The sequence below is a fragment of the Leucoraja erinacea genome, chromosome 41 (assembly GCF_028641065.1).
Source record: "Leucoraja erinacea ecotype New England chromosome 41, Leri_hhj_1, whole genome shotgun sequence".
NCBI lineage: Eukaryota > Metazoa > Chordata > Chondrichthyes > Rajiformes > Rajidae > Leucoraja > Leucoraja erinaceus.
This window is the reverse complement of record NC_073417.1, coordinates 1457609-1473312: the sequence shown is the minus strand read 5'-3', so window position 1 is coordinate 1473312 and position 15704 is coordinate 1457609. Positions and strand designations below refer to the sequence as shown.

Genomic DNA, 15704 nt, shown 5'->3' with positions numbered 1-15704 from the left:
AGTGTGTAAGAAAGAACTGCAGACACAGGTTTACATCAAAGGTAGACACAAAATGCTGGTGTAACTCAGCGGGTGAGGCAGCATCTCTGGTGAGAAGGAATTGGCGACGTTTTAATTCCAGAGATGCTGCCTGACCCGCTGAGTTATTCCAGCACTCTGTGAAACGTCACCTATCCATGTTTTCCACAGATGCTGCCTGACCCACTGAGTTATTCCAGCACTCTGTGAAACGTCACCTATCCATGTTCCCCAGAGATGCTGCCTGACCCGCTGTTACTCCAGCACTCTGTGAAACGTCACCTACCCATGTTCTCCACAGATGCTGCCTGACCCGCTGAGTTACTCCAGCACTCTGTGAAACGTCACCTATCCATGTTCTCCACAGATGCTGCCTGACCCGCTGAGTTACTCCAGCACTCTGTGCCTTACGGTTTTGTATTAAAGTACTGCGCTAGAGTCCTGGGTTCGATCCTGACCTCGGGTGCTGCCTCTGTGGAGTTTGCACGTTCTCCTTGTGGCCCCATAGGTTTTCTCTGGGAGCTCCAGTTTCCACCCACACTGCAAAGACGTGCGGGTTTTGCAGGTTTAAGTGGACCTCTGTAAATTGTCCCTAGTGTGTAGGGAGTGGATGAGAAAGTGGGACTACATAGAACTAGCGTGAATGGGTGATCGATGGTTGGCGTGGACCCGATGAGCCGAAGGGTCCATTTCCAGGCTGTACCTCTAAACTAAACTATTGTCCATTTCTCCAAAACGCAAGCCAACGGTTGCATAAGAAATTCTCGATATAGTTTGAAAAAAATTTGTTTGGATGCAAACGAATGAATAAATGAATGAATAAGTTTATTGGCCAAGTATTCACATACAAGGAATTTGCCTTGGTGCTCCGCCCGCAAGTGACAAACAGCGATATACAGACACAAAAAGGTCACCCAGTCCTTCTCTCCAGAGATGCTGCCTGTCCCGCTGAGTTACTCCAGCATTTTGTATTTATCTTTGGTTTAAACCAGCATCTGCGGTTCCTTCCTCCACTTAAACAAAGGGTCCAATTTAATTTAGTTTATTGTCACGTGTACTGAGGTACAGTGAAAAGATTTTGTTGCGTGCTAACTAGAGGAAAGACAATACTTGACTACTATAGAGCCATCCACATTGTACAAATGCAGGATAAAGGGAATCATGTTTTGTGCAAGGTAAAGTCCTGGTCAGTCCCATTAAAGATAGTCTGAGGGTCTCCAATGAGGTAGATGGGAGGTCAGGACCGCTCTCTAGTTGGTGAGAGGATCGTTCAGTTGCCTGATAACAGCTGAGAAGAAACTGTCCCTGAATCTGGATGTAGACAAAAAAGCTGGAGAAACTCAGCGGGTGGGGCAGCATCTATGGAGCGAAGGAATAGGCGACGTTTCGGGTCGAGACCCTTCTTCAGACCCTCCATAGATGCTGCCTCACCCGCTGAGTTTCTCCAGCTTTTTTGTCCACCTTCGATTTTTCCAGCATCTGCAGTTCTTTCTTAAACACTGAATCTGGAGGTGTGCGTTTGTTTTCACACTTCTGTACCTCTTGCCCAATGGGAGAGGGGAGAAGAGGGAGTGGTTGGGGGTGCGACTGGTCCTTGATGATGCTGCTGGCCTTGCCGAGGCAGCGTGAGGTGTAGATGGAGTCAATGGAAGGGAGGTTGGTTTGTGTGACGGTCTGGGCTGCGTCCACAACTCTCTGCAGCGGCAGACTGCAGTCTCATCACTCCACCCGCCACGGGCAATGTGATTGCAATTTATTTTCACTGCTGAGCAAATTGCCACTTTCACGCCTATTTATTCTGGCGATGATACTCGGCTACAGTTTAGTTTCAAGTTTAGTTTAGAGATACAGCATGGAAACAGGCCCTTCGGCCCACCGAGTCCACGCCGACCATCGATCGCCTGTGCACACTAGTTCTGTGATATCCCCCTTTTTCATCCACTCCCTACACACTAGGGACAATTTACAGAGGGCCGCTTAACCTACAAACCCCACAGTCATAGTGTTATTGAGTCATACAGCATGGAAACAGGCCCTTCGGCCCAACTTGCCCAGAGTAGTCCTTCAAAGGTTCTGACCCGTCTGATTGATTTAAAGATTCAGCACATTAACTGGCCCTTCGGCCCACTGAGTCCATGCCAGCCTCCTACTTTCTTGTCCACTCCCGAGGCGCTGGGAGCAATCTACACACCCAATTAACTTACAAACCCGCACAGTCTTGGGAGCATTCAGGGGAAACCCACGCGGTCCCCAGGAGAACGTGCAAACTCCACATAGACAGACACCTCCCGAGGTCCGTATTGAACATGGGGCTCTAGTACCGTGAGCCACCCCAGTACGGCACGGTGGCGCAGCGGTGGAGTTGCTGCCTTACAGCGTTTGCAGCGGCAGAGACCCAGTTTCGATCCTGACCGCTGGTGCTGTCTGTATAGGGGTTTGTACGTTCTCCCCGTGACCTGCGTGGGTTTTCTCCGAGATCTTCGGTTTCCTCCAACACTCCAACGACGTACAGTTTGTCCGCTAATCGGCTTGGTATGAAATGTTAAATTGGCCCTAGTGTGTGTAGGGTAGTGTTAAGGGGCTGTCCCACTGTGCGAGCTAATTCAAGAGTTCTAACGTGTTTCCTGATTCGAACTCAGAGGATTAAGGTAATGGCCGCTAGCTCGTAGGTACTCGGGGCTCTCGTGGACATTTTTCAACATAGAAACATAGAAACATAGAAATTAGGTGCAGGAGTAGGCCATTCGGCCCTTCGAGCCTGCACCGCCATTCAATATGATCATGGCTGATCATCCAACTCAGTATCCCGTACCTGCCTTCTCTCCATACCCCCTGATCCCCTTAGCCACAAGGACCACATCTAACTCCCTCTTAAATATAGCCAATGAACTGGCCTCAACTACCCTCTGTGGCAGAGAGTTCCAGAGATTCACCACTCTCTGTGTGAAAAAAGTTCTTCTCATCTCGGTTTTAAAGGATTTCCCCTTTATCCTTAACATGTTGAACAAACGTCATGAGCTTACCGCGTTTCCCGAGTACCTGCCGTTAGCGTTACGAGCCGCTAGGAGACATCCCCGAGCTCCGACGTACCCGCGACGTACATTCCACGTACTTACCACGAGTTTGATTTTTTTTTAAACTCGGGAGAGCTCTTGGGCAAAGTCGTACAGTGGGATAGCCCCTTAACTGTGCGGGGATCGCTGGTCGGCCCGGCCTGTGCCCGCGCTGTATCTCTAAGCTAAAGCCGCTCTGATGGCTAAACCGCCACGCCACCGTGTTAACGACAAGACGTGATTGTGACTCAGACGTGAACGTGCGTTACCAAGGAGGTGTTAGTGCTCGACAAAGTCTACGGCAGGCAAGTGATAACGAGGAGAAATTCTACCATGCATCAAGACAAAAGACGGCAGATTGCGGTGCGGGAAAGTGCCTTGTTCGGCGGGGTGGGTTGGGGGGGTTAGTGAGGAGTAGAGTGAGGAGTAGAGTGGTTTAGTGCAAGGCCGGGAGGTAAAGGGTCACGCTGAGGCCTCTTCCAGCTTGAAGGAAAGGGGGATAATGGTAGAGGAGGTGAATAGATGCAAGGTATTTTCCTTACCATGATTGAGCCCACAGGCAGTGCCTGCAGTGGCCTGAGCTAGATATGAGTTTGCAAAGGTCTCCTCATCGTCTGTGTCTGAGGCAGGAGCCGGCGGCAGCAGCCCGCCACCCTTGGCCACCACCACCCGCCTTGGCTTGCCGTTGGCAAAGGGTGACGGCGGCACTGGGGAAGCAGGCCGCCGGGTGGATGCTGGGCTGGGCGAGGTGTAGGAGGAAGGCATGGGAGGACCTGAGGAGAGACAAGATCAGCAGTTTTGGTGTGCGCTGGCCGAAAACCAAAATGAAAAAGCAATAGACAATAGACAACAGACAATCGGTGCAGGAGGAGGCCATTCGGCCCTTCGAGCCAGCACCGCCATTCAATGGCTGATCATCCCCAATCAGTACCCCCGTTCCTGCCTTCTCCCCATATCCCCTGACTCCACTATCTTTAAGAGCCCTATCTAGCTCTCTCTTGAAAGCATCCAGAGAACTGGCAGAGAATTCCACAGACAACAAAAAAGTTTGAAAAGCAAAATGCATTAAAACAGCACGAGTATGAAAACCAACCAATGCCCCCACATCAGACTCACAGAAGCCAAACAAGAGGACAAAGACAGCAATATCAACATGGAACGCAGAAGACTCTTTGGCCCACAATGTCTGTGCTATCTCGGGTAGACAAAAATGCTGGAGAAACTCAGCGGGTGAGGCAACGTCTATGGAGGGAAGGAATCGGTGTCGAGACCCTTCTTCATGTATCTAGGGATTCTTTACATTTACACCAAGCCATTTTACCCACAAAACCCGCACGTCTTTGGAGTGTGGGAGGAAACCGGAGCATCTGGAGAAAACCCACGCAGGTCACGGGGAGAACGTGCAAACTCCGTACAGACAGCACCTGTAGTCGGGATGGAACCCGGGTCTCTGGCGCTGTGAGGCAGCAACTCTATCCGCTGCGCCACCGTAATGCTCCACAAAATGTGTATGGTATTATCTGATCTGACAGCATAGCACGTAAACAAAGGCTTCTCACTTTACCTTGGGACTTATGACAATAAATGAACATGTGCCATGCTGGCCAAGTATAATAAAGTGAACTGCAGATGCTGGTAGATACTAAAGATAGACACAGAGTGCTGGAGTAACTCAGTGGGTCAGGCAGCAACTTGTGGAGAACATGGATAGGTGACGTTTCACAGAGTGCTGGAGTAACTCAGCAGGTCAGGCAGCATCTGTGGAGAACATGGATAGGTGACGTTTCACAGAGTGCTGGAGTAACTCAGCAGGTCAGGCAGCATCTGTGGAGAACATGGATAGGTGACGTTTCACAGAGTGCTGGAGTAACTCAGCGGGTCAGGCAGCATCTCGGGAGAACATGGATAGGTGACGTTTCACAGAGTGCTGGAGTAACTCAGTGGGTCAGGCAGCATCTGTGGAGAACGTGGATAGGTGACGTTTCACAGAGTGCTGGAGTAACTCAGCGGGTCAGGCAGCATCTGTGGAGAACATGGATAGGTGACGTTTCACAGAGTGCTGGAGTAACTTAGCGGGTCAGGCAGCATCTGTGGAGAACATGGATAGGTGACATTTCACAGAGTGCTGGAGTAACTCAGCGGGTCAGGCAGCATCTGTGGAGAACATGGATAGGTGACGTTTCACAGAGTGCTGGAGTAACTCAGCGGGTCAGGCAGCATCTGTGGAGAACATGGATAGCTGACGTTTCACAGAGTGCTGGAGTAACTCAGCGGGTCAGGCAGCATCTGTGGAGAATATGGATAGCTGACGTTTCACAGAGTGCTGGAGTAACTCAGCGGGTCAGGCAGCATCTGTGGAGAACATGGATAGGTGTCGTTTCGGGTCGGGACCATTTTTTTCAGACTGATTGCAGTGCGGGGAATACTATCAAGGTAACTAACCTACAAACAATTCCCCTGTTCTTCATTCCCATCCCCCTCCCCAATTCTCAGTGCCCAACCTGGGCTTGTACCCATTTCTCCCCCTCCCCCTCCCCCTACATTCCCTCCTCTGGCTTCACAATTCTCACCTCTTCTAACCCAATCTCACACCTTTTGCCTTGTCATCTCTGGCCTCGGTCAAACTATCTGCTTATCAAAGACAGACACAAAATGCTGAATTAACTCATCAGGACAGGTGGCATCTCCGGAGCGAAGGAAGGGTCCCGACCAGAAACGTCACCCATTCCTTCTCTCCAGAGATGCTGCCTGACCCGCTGAGTTAGTCCAGCACTCTGTGTCCGGCTTCAATGCAAACCAACATCTGCAGTTCCTTCCTTCACATCTGCATATCTAAAACGTCCTTCACCTCACATTTCATGCCGTTATTTGAAGTGTCCCCGAGTCTGCATTTAATCTGCTGGAGTCTCTGTATTTGGACTAATTGTTGAAAATAAGCCCGGCTTTTAACACACATCGAATGTAGCCCCGTTAACATAGAAACATAGAAATTAGGTGCAGGAGTAGGCCATTCGGCCCTTCGAGCCTGCACCGCCATTCAATATGATCATGGCTGATCATCCAACTCAGTATCCTGTTCCTGCCTTCTCTCCATACCCCCTGATCCCTTTAGCCACAAGGGCCACATCTAACTCCCTCTTAAATATAGCCAATGAACTGGCCTCAACTACCTTCTGCGGCAGAGAATTCCACAGATTCACCACTCTCTGTGTGAAAAAAGTTTTCCTCATCTCGGTCCTAAAAGATTTCCCCCTTATCCTTAAACTATGACCCCTTGTTCTGGACTTCCCCAACATCGGGAACAATCTTCCTGCATCTAGCCTGTCCAACCCCTTAAGAATTTTGTAAGTTTCTATAAGATCCCCCCTCAATCTTCTAAATTCTAGCGAGTACAAACCGAGTCTATCCTGTCTTTCTTCATATGAAAGTCCTGACATCCCAGGAATCAGTCTGGTGAACCTTCTCTGCACTCCCTCTATGGCAAGAATGTCTTTCCTCAGATTAGGAGACCAAAACTGTACGCAATACTCCAGGTGTGGTCTCACCAAGACCCTGTACAAGACCCTTAACGTTGAACAGTACAGCACAGGAACAGGCCCTTGGGCCCGCAATGTCCGTGCCGAGCATGATATCAAGGCCAACTCTTCTCCTCCTGCACGTGATCTATATCCATCCAGAACCATGTGCCTATCCAAAATTCATATCTCAAAATTCGCTCTTAAATTCATATCTGCCGCCACCACCACCACCCCTGGCACCCCCCAAAAAACCTTGACCCAACCTTTCCCACTCTCACCTTAAAGCAACGCCCTCTGGTATTTCATGTTCTAAGAGCAGAATTGGGCCATTCGGCCCATCAAGTTCACTCTGCCATTCAATCTCTCCCTCTCAACCCCATTTCCTGCCTTCTCCCCTTAGTCCCTGACACCAGCACTAATCAAAGGGTAATAATGAGTACGGGTGCCAGGGGGTTATGGGGAGAGGGCAGGAGAATGGGGTTGAGAGGGAGAGATAGATCAGCCATGATTAAATGTTTAAGAAAGAACTACAGGTGCTGGAAAAATTGAAGGGAATTAAGGGAATAACGTTTAATGCAAGTTAAAGTCCTGGTCAGTCCCATTAAAGATAATCTGAGGGTCTCTAACGAGGTAGATGGGAGGTCAGGACTGCTCTCCAGTTGGTGAGAGGATGGTTCAGTTGCCTGATAACAGCTGAGAAGAAACTGTCCCTGAATCTGGAGGCCGACAAAAATACTGAAGAAACTCAGCGGGTGAGGCAGCATCTGTGGAGCGAAGGAATAGGTGACGTTTCGGGGTCGAGACTCTTCTTCAGACTGATGTGGGGGTGGGGAAAGAAGAAAGGAAGAGGCGGAGATAGTAGGCTGTGGGAAAGCTGGGAAGGGGGAGGGGATGCGGAGTAGACTTGATGGGCTGAATGGCCTAAATCTGCTCCTATCACTTATCACCTTATGAACTGATTTCCACCCTGGGGAAAATGTTCTGACTCTCTACTCTATCTCTGCCTCGCATCATTTTATATATGATACAACAAGGTTAACACAAGGTTAATTCCCGGGATGGCGGGACTGTCATATGCTGAGAGAATGGAGCAGCTGGGCTTGTACCTGGAGTTTAGAAGGATGAGAGGATATCTCAATGAAACATATAAGATTGTTAAGGGTTTAGACACGCTAGAGGCAGGAAACATGTTCCCAATGTTGGGGGAGTCCAGAACCAGGGGCCACAGTAAGCCATTTAGAACGGAGACGAAGAAACGCTTTTTCTCACAGAGAGTGGTGAGTGTGTGGAATTCTCTGCCTCAGAGGGCGGTGGAGGCAGGTTCTCTTTCAAGAGAGAGCTAGATAGGGCTCTTAAAGATAGTGCAGTCAGGGGATATGGGGAGAAGGCAGGAACGGTACTGATTGGGGATGATCAGCCATGATCACATTGAATGGCGGTGCTGGGTGGAAGGGCCAACTGGCCTACTCCTGCACCTATTGTCCATTGTCTATTGTCTCTTGATACGATAGAATTTTATTTATCCCAGGAGGGAAATGGATCGGCCAACCGTCATTAAAAAAAACCCCCAAATATATGAAAAAAAAACATCTACCAGGTCCCCACTTGATCCCTGGCATTCCAGAGCAAACAATCCAAGTCTGCACAACCTCTCCCTGTATCTAATGCCCTCTCATCCAGGCACGTTCTGGTTAAATATGGGCAGGATGGTTTTCTGTCTGTAAACTGCTTCAATGTGACACTCTCTCTCAGAGGGAATTCCCATGAGGATTTTTCTTTTTCTCAAGTACTTTAAACAGTTGCCCTGTGCCCTGGGTATCGTCTCAGAACCTGTAGGTACACAAAATTGTGTACCTTCGATCTTCCAGCATCTGCAGTTCCTTTTTGAACACGTCTCAGAACCTGTCACCTGTTTCAGCTGTGGTTTCCTGAAGTCCCATTCAGAGGGCAGTCTGCACACTGTTCTCTGTAACGCTTGCCCAATCATTTTACATTATGTGTAACGTTTCCAATGGTGTTTCCACTGCCGCATATGTGTAGTGCAAACGCCACATGCAGGTACAGCAGGCAGTGCATACATATGTGTGTGTGTGTGTGTGTGTGTGTGTATATATATATATATATATATATATATATATATACACACACACACATAAATATATTTTTTGAAGGTAGACAAAAGTGCTGAAGAAACTCAGCGGGTGAGGCAGCATCTATGGAGCGAAGGAAATAGGCAGCGTTTCGGGCCGAAACTCAGCAGGTGTGGCAGCATCTATGGAGCGAAGGAAATAGGCAACGTTTCGGCCCGAAACGTTGCCTATTTCCTTCGCTCCATAGATGCTGCCTCACCTGCTGAGTTTCTCCAGCAGTTTTGTCTACCTTCGAATTTAGACAATAGACAATAGGTGCAGGAGTAGGCCATTCAGCCCTGCGAGCCAGCACCGCTATTCAATGTGATCATGGCTGATCAACCCCAATCAGTTCCCACGTTCCTGCCTTCTCCCCCTATCCACTGACTCCGCTATTTTTAAGAGCCCTATCTAGCTCTCTCTTGAAAGCATCCAGAGAACCGGCCTCTGAGGCAGAGAATTCCACAAACTGTGTGGAATTTTCCTGCATCTGCAGTTCCTTCTTGAATATCTTATATATATTTTTTGTGTGTTTGTGTCTCTCTGTATATACATACTGTACATACACACACACACAGCCATAAAATATATTTATACACACGATACATTTATTTTCTCATTTATTATATTGTTTACAGAGTGCTATGTTTACATATTGTAAAGATAGAGATAGAATTCAGTTAAAAAAAAACTCAGCGGGACAGGCAGCATCTCTGACGAGAAGGAATGGGTGACATTTCGGGTCAAGACTCTTCTTCAGACTGAAGAAGAATCTCAACTCTAAATATTGCCCATGTAACAATAAAAAACACTGTTGACGTCTCTGAAGGACGTGGATAGGCAACGATTCAGGTCGAGAACCTTCTCCGGACCAGAATTGTCACTTATTATTTATAGCTCAATTATGTAGCGGCTATATCTCCCAATTTAACTTATATTGAAGAGACAAGAATCTGAGGATGCTGGTTTAATGATTATCTGCCCATCATCCCATTGGTGTATAGTGAAGGTTTGTGAAGTCATTTATAATGAGGTGTTACAACACAGCTGTTACTACAGCTGAGATTTCACCCGTGGCTATAAAGCATTTTAGATCGGACTGAAGAACGCAATAGGAACTAAAGTAAGCATGCAGGTACGGCAGGCAGTGAAGAAAGCAAATGGCATGTTAGCCTTTATAACAAGAGGAGGAGTATAGGAGCACAGAGGTGCTTCAGCAGGTGTACAGGGCCCTGGTGAGACCACATCTGGAGTATTGTGTGCAGTTTTGGTCCCCTCATTTGAGGAAGGACATTCTTGCTATTGGGGGAGTGCAGCGTAGGGTTATTCAGCCCTTCGAGCCAGCACCGCCATTCAATGTGATCATGTCTGATCATCCCCAATCAGTACCCCGTTCCTGCCTTCTCCCCATATCCACTGGTGGGACTGTCATATGCTGAGAGAATGGAGCGGCTGGGCTTGTACACTCTGGAGTTTAGAAGGATGAGAGTGTATCTTGTTAAAACATATAAGATTATTAAGGGTTTGGACACGCTAGAGGCAGGAAACATGTTCCCGATGTTGGGGGAGTCCAGAACCAGGGGCCACAGTTTAAGAATAAGGGGTAAGCCATTTACAACGGAGATGAGGAAACATTTTTTCACACAGAGAGTGGCGAGTCTGTGGAATTCTCCATCTCAGAGGGCGGTGGAGGCCGGTTCTCTGGATACTTTAATGAGAGAGCTAGACAGGGCTCTTAAAGATAGTGGAGCCAGGGGATATGGGGAGAAGGCAGGAACGGGGTACTGATTGGGGATGATCAGCCATGATCACATTGAATGGTGGTGCTGGCTCGAAGGGCAGAATGGCCTACTCCTACACCTATTGTCTATTGAATTAAAGTCTGTATGAATGAACTGCAGATGCTGGTTTAAACCAACGATAGACACAAAGTGCTGGAGTAACTCAAGCGTGTCAGGCAGCTTCTCAGAAAGACGTGGGCAGGTGACGTTTCGGGTCGGGACCCCATCGGAGCAACAACAGAACTGTCTGAAGAAGGGTACCTATCCGAAACGTCACCTGTCCATGCTCTCCAGAGTTGCTGGCTGATCCGCTGAGTTACTCCAGCACCTTGTGTGTTTCCACAAAAGATCCTTGCGTCTGCAGTTCTTTGCGGGCTTGGGTGTGCCACCGTGCCGCCTAGCGATCGTTGGCGCTTCACGCAACCAGAGAGTCAGGAAACGGCAGCTACATCCACAAAGTACCAGTCACGGTGGCGCAGCTGTAAGTTATTGGGGCAAATCCTCCAAAATCATGGAAGAACTCGGATATGGACATGGACATTTTAAAAAGACAATTTGCTGGCTGCAACGAAACCCCCCCCCCCCCCCCCCACAACACAACCTGTCTGGCATGTGGACTTTGGCATCAAACAACTGGGCGAATGGTGTGGGGAGGAAAGGCTGAGACGGAGATAACGAGATTATCTTGGATACACAAAGGAAGGAACCAAGCCTCAACAGACCAGTTTCAGATTCAGATTCAGATTCAGATTCAATTTTAATTGTCATTGTCAGTGTACAGTACAGAGACAACGAAATGCATTTAGCGTCTCCCTTGAAGAGCGACATAGCAAACGATTTGAATAAATAATAATAAGTGTCCGGGGGGGGAGGGGGGTGGTGATTGGCAGTCACCGAGGTACGTTGTTGAGTAGAGTGACAGCCGCCGGAAAGAAGCTGTTCCTCGACCTGCTGGTTCGGCAACGGAGAGACCTGTAGCGCCTCCCGAATGGTAGGAGGGTAAACAGTCCATGGTTGGGGTGAGAGCAGTCCTTGGCGATGCTGAGCGCCCTCCGCAGACAGACTCAGACTGCTTTGGACAGACTCAATGGAGGGGAGCGAGGAACCGGTGATGCGTTGGGCAATTTTCACCACCCTCTGCAATGCCTTCTGGTCGGAGACAGAGCAGTTGCCATACCATACTGTGATGCAGTTGGTAAGGATGCTGGTAGACGGTGGTAGAGCAAGCACAATCACCATCTTGGATGACCCATCCATCGAGACAATAGGAGCCCGTCCAGGCGATGGGATATCGATCAGGCTGAGGAATCATGACATCAGCAAACCCCTTATCATCGGAAGCCTATTGTTCATGCCAGATCGAAACTGGGTATCATCAAAAGAACCCTTTTCATCCAGAGGACCACCTGGGGGTTTCAAAGGAAGCTCGGGTATAAAAACTGGAGTCAAGCCAGAACTCTCTCTCTCTTTCTGCCCTGCTAGAAGGCTCGTGAGCCCAAACTGTAAGTACCCCAGTGACCTGGTGAAATTCCCGAAATAGTATAGAGAGTGAGGGGAAAGGGAAAGGGGTTGTACTTGCAAGTAAAAGTGTGTAAAGTAAGTTTTACGACGTGCCCGATAGTTTTCCGTCCACAGTCTTAGTTTAAAGCATAAGTTTAGCCACGTATTATGTAGTGTTGGTGAGATTCGATTTCTCATTGTTTAATAAAGCCTGTAAATTTTAGACTTGCTTTGAGTCCCATCTTGGTTTCTGTTTTCTCTCATCAGCACACTCTGGTCAATTCAACCTTTTATCATATCCCACCATAATTCCGAGGTCTAGAACCCAGGGGAATCCCTTTTGTTAAAGGGAAAGGCAAAACCCCTACACAGCGGTAGAGTTGCTGCCTCACAGCGCTTGCAGCTCTAGAGACCCGGGTTTGATCCCGACTACGGGTGCTATCTGTACGGAGTTTGCACGTTCTCCCCCGTGACCTGCGCGCGTTTACCCCAAGCTCTTCGGCTGCCAGCCGCACTCCAAAGACGTACAGGTTTGTACGCTAATTAGCTTGGTGTAAATGTAAAACAGGATAGAGTCAGTGTGCGAGGATCGCTGGTCGGTGCGGGCTCAGTGGGCCGAAGCGCCTGATTCCGCGCTGTATCTCCAAAGCACACTAAGCCAGTGTTGTTATCTGCCACCCTGTCCGAGGAGTGCTTTTACCTCCTGCTTCAGGCGGCGTTAAAACAGTCTGAAGAAGGGTTTTGGCCCGAAACGTCGCCTATTTCCTTCGCTCCATAGATGCTGCTGCACCCGCTGAGTTTCTCCAGCAATTTTGTGTACCGGCGTTAAAACAAAACCCTGCTCCATATATCTCTGCTGTTATTGTGTGTGTGTGTGTGTTGTGGTATCCATCGCTGCACCAATTCCTGTGAATATCTCCACCTTTCTCTCCAAGAAGTAATTCTGGCACGCCCAAGAGCCTGTATTTTTCGCTCCCCCCCCCCCCCCATTTCCCCCCACACCCCACACCCCCTACCCGCCCGCCCCTCCCCCATCCCCCCCCCCATTTCTCCCCACACCCGTACCCGCCCCCGCCCCTCCCCCATCCCCCCACCCTCCCCCCCCCCTCACTTCTGCAGAGGGTGTTGAGATTCCTTCCTGGGTCCCGCTGTGTTACTCTAAGAGGTGGCGTGTGTACTGCTTACACAACAGATGGCAAAGGTAACAAATCATTTGCCATCATCATCTGCTCTTGTCATTTCTCGAAAGCACTTCCTTAGCAAAACGTGTTCTTTGTTTAGCAACTTTTAATCGAATGCTGCAGTTGCCCCTGAATGTAGATTTTAACAGAAATACATCAACGTTGAACTGACGACTTTGCTTCACCCGAGCTCTTACTCTCATCCACTTTTGAACGTGAATGGATTATTGCTGCCAGCCCAAGATCTGAAGAAAGGTCCCGACCCGAAACGTCACCTATCCATGTTCTCCACAGATGCTGCCTGACCCGCTGAGTTACTCCAGCACTATGTGAAACGTCACCTATCCATGTTCTCCACAGATGCTGCCTGACCCGCTGAGTTACTCCAGCACTCTGTGAAACGTCACCTATCCATGTTCCCCACAGATGCTGCCTGACCCGCTGAGTTACTCCAGCACTCTGTGAAACGTCACCTATCCATGTTCTCCACAGATGCTGCCTGACCCGCTGAGTTACTCCAGCACTGTGTGAAACGTCACCTATCCATGTTCTCAACAGATGCTGCCTGACCCGCTGAATTACTCCAGCACTCTGTGAAACGTCACCTATCCATGTTCCTCCACAGATGCTGCCTGACCCGCTGAGTTACTCCAGCACTCTGTGAAAACGTCACCTATCCATGTTCTCCACAGATGCTGCCTGACCCGCTGAGTTACTCCAGCACTCTGTGAAACGTCACCTATCCATGTTCTCCACAGATGCTCTGGATAAGAGACTGAATTCACCCTATCTATTCCCCTCGTGATTTTATTCACCCTCATCCTCCTGCGTAAGGAATAAAGTCCTAGCCTCAACTAACACCTCTGATAGCTCGCTCCATATACCACAACATACCCTTTCCATATATCGGAAGAATGTCTGAATGAAGATATGTCTGAAGAAGGGTCTCGACCCGAAACGTCACCAATTCCTTCTCTCCAGAGATGCTGCCAGTCCCGCTGAGTTGCTCCAGCATTTTGCGTCTACTTTCCATATAGCCTTTATTTCAATACATTTCTCCTCAGGTTCCTATTAAATCATTTGGCACAACCTGCCCACACCAGCCAACATACCCCATCTACACTAGTCCCACCTACCTACGGTTGGTCCATATCCCGCCCAAACCTGTCCCATCCATGTACCTGTCAAACTGTTTCTTAAACCCTGGGATAGTCCCTGCCTCAACTACCTCCTCCGGCAGCTCGTTCCATACACCCACCACTCTTTGCATAATAAAATGACCCCTCAGATACCTATTAAATCTTTTTCCCCTTCACCTTGAACCTATGTCCTCTGGTCCTCGATTCCCCTCCTCTGGGCAAGAGACTCTGTGCATCTCCACGATCTATTCCCCCTATGATAGTTTTATCCTGTGAACATTTCTCACGAGCGATAATTAAACACTCCTTTTCATCTGCATATATATTTTTTTGCATACGTTATTGCAAGCAAATGCCAGACAAGGTGCTGCGTTTTCAAGATGAACAGCCACTGTTGACTAGTATTGACTCAGGCTGTGTTCGTAACCAGGCAATTAAGGAACACCAACTACACAACGGGCAAATTGTTGCATAAAATACTGTAAACCCAGTCCCTTGATAGAGTCATACAATAGACATTCGGCCCTTTGAGCCAGCACCGCCATTCAATGTGATCACGGCTGATCGTCCCCAATCAGTACCCCGTTCCTGCCTTCTCCCCATATCCCCTGACTCCGCTATCTTTAAGAGCCCTATCTAGCTCTCTCTTGAATTATCCAGAGAACCTGCCTCCACCGCCCTCTGAGGCAGAGAATTCCACAGACTCACAACTCTCTGTGAGAAAAAGTGTTTCCTCGTCTCTGTTCTAAATGGCTTACTCCTTATTCTTAAACTGTGGCCCCTGGTTCTGGACTCCCCCAACAGCGGGAACATGTTTCCTGCCTCTAGTGTGTCCAAACCCTTAACAATCTTATATGTTTCGATAAGATCTCCTCTCATCCTTCTAAACTCCAGAGTGTACAAGCCCAGCTGCTCCATTCTCTCAGCATATGACAATCCCGCCATCCCGGGAATTAACCTTGTAAATCTACGCTGCACTCCCTCAATAGCAAGAATGTCCTTCCTCAAATTTGGAGACCAAAACTGCATTTGAAAAAACACCGCGTCTATATACGTCGTCACGCCAAGTCACGTCGCAAATTTTCCGGTGACCTGTAAAATTGTCCCTAGTGTGTGTATGATAGTTAGTGTGCGGGTATCGCTGGTCAGTGCGGACACGATGGGCCGAAGGGCCTGTTTCCGCGCTGTATCTCTAAACTATGCCATGGAATACATTGTTGAAAGTAAGAACTGCAAACTTGCTGAAAGTAAGAATGGCGGTGCTGGCTCGAGGGGCCGAATGGCCTACTCCTGCAACTATTTGTCTATTGTTTATTGTCCATGATGTGAAGCAAAATGCTGCAATTATGATTCAAATCAAATCTGACACTTGTCAAAACTCACAG

At 48.7% G+C, this 15704-nt stretch overlaps 1 long non-coding RNA gene across 1 annotated transcript in view; it reads right to left on the bottom strand.

Annotated features, from left to right (window-relative positions):
- Nucleotides 1–3476: 3476 nt before the first annotated feature.
- The window catches only part of LOC129714804 (uncharacterized), a 136775-nt gene continuing 124547 nt past the window's right edge, over nt 3477–15704 (bottom strand). The window contains exon 3 of the long non-coding RNA XR_008726393.1: nt 3477–3844. This is a non-coding gene — a long non-coding RNA (uncharacterized LOC129714804). The remainder of the gene's footprint in view (nt 3845–15704) is intronic.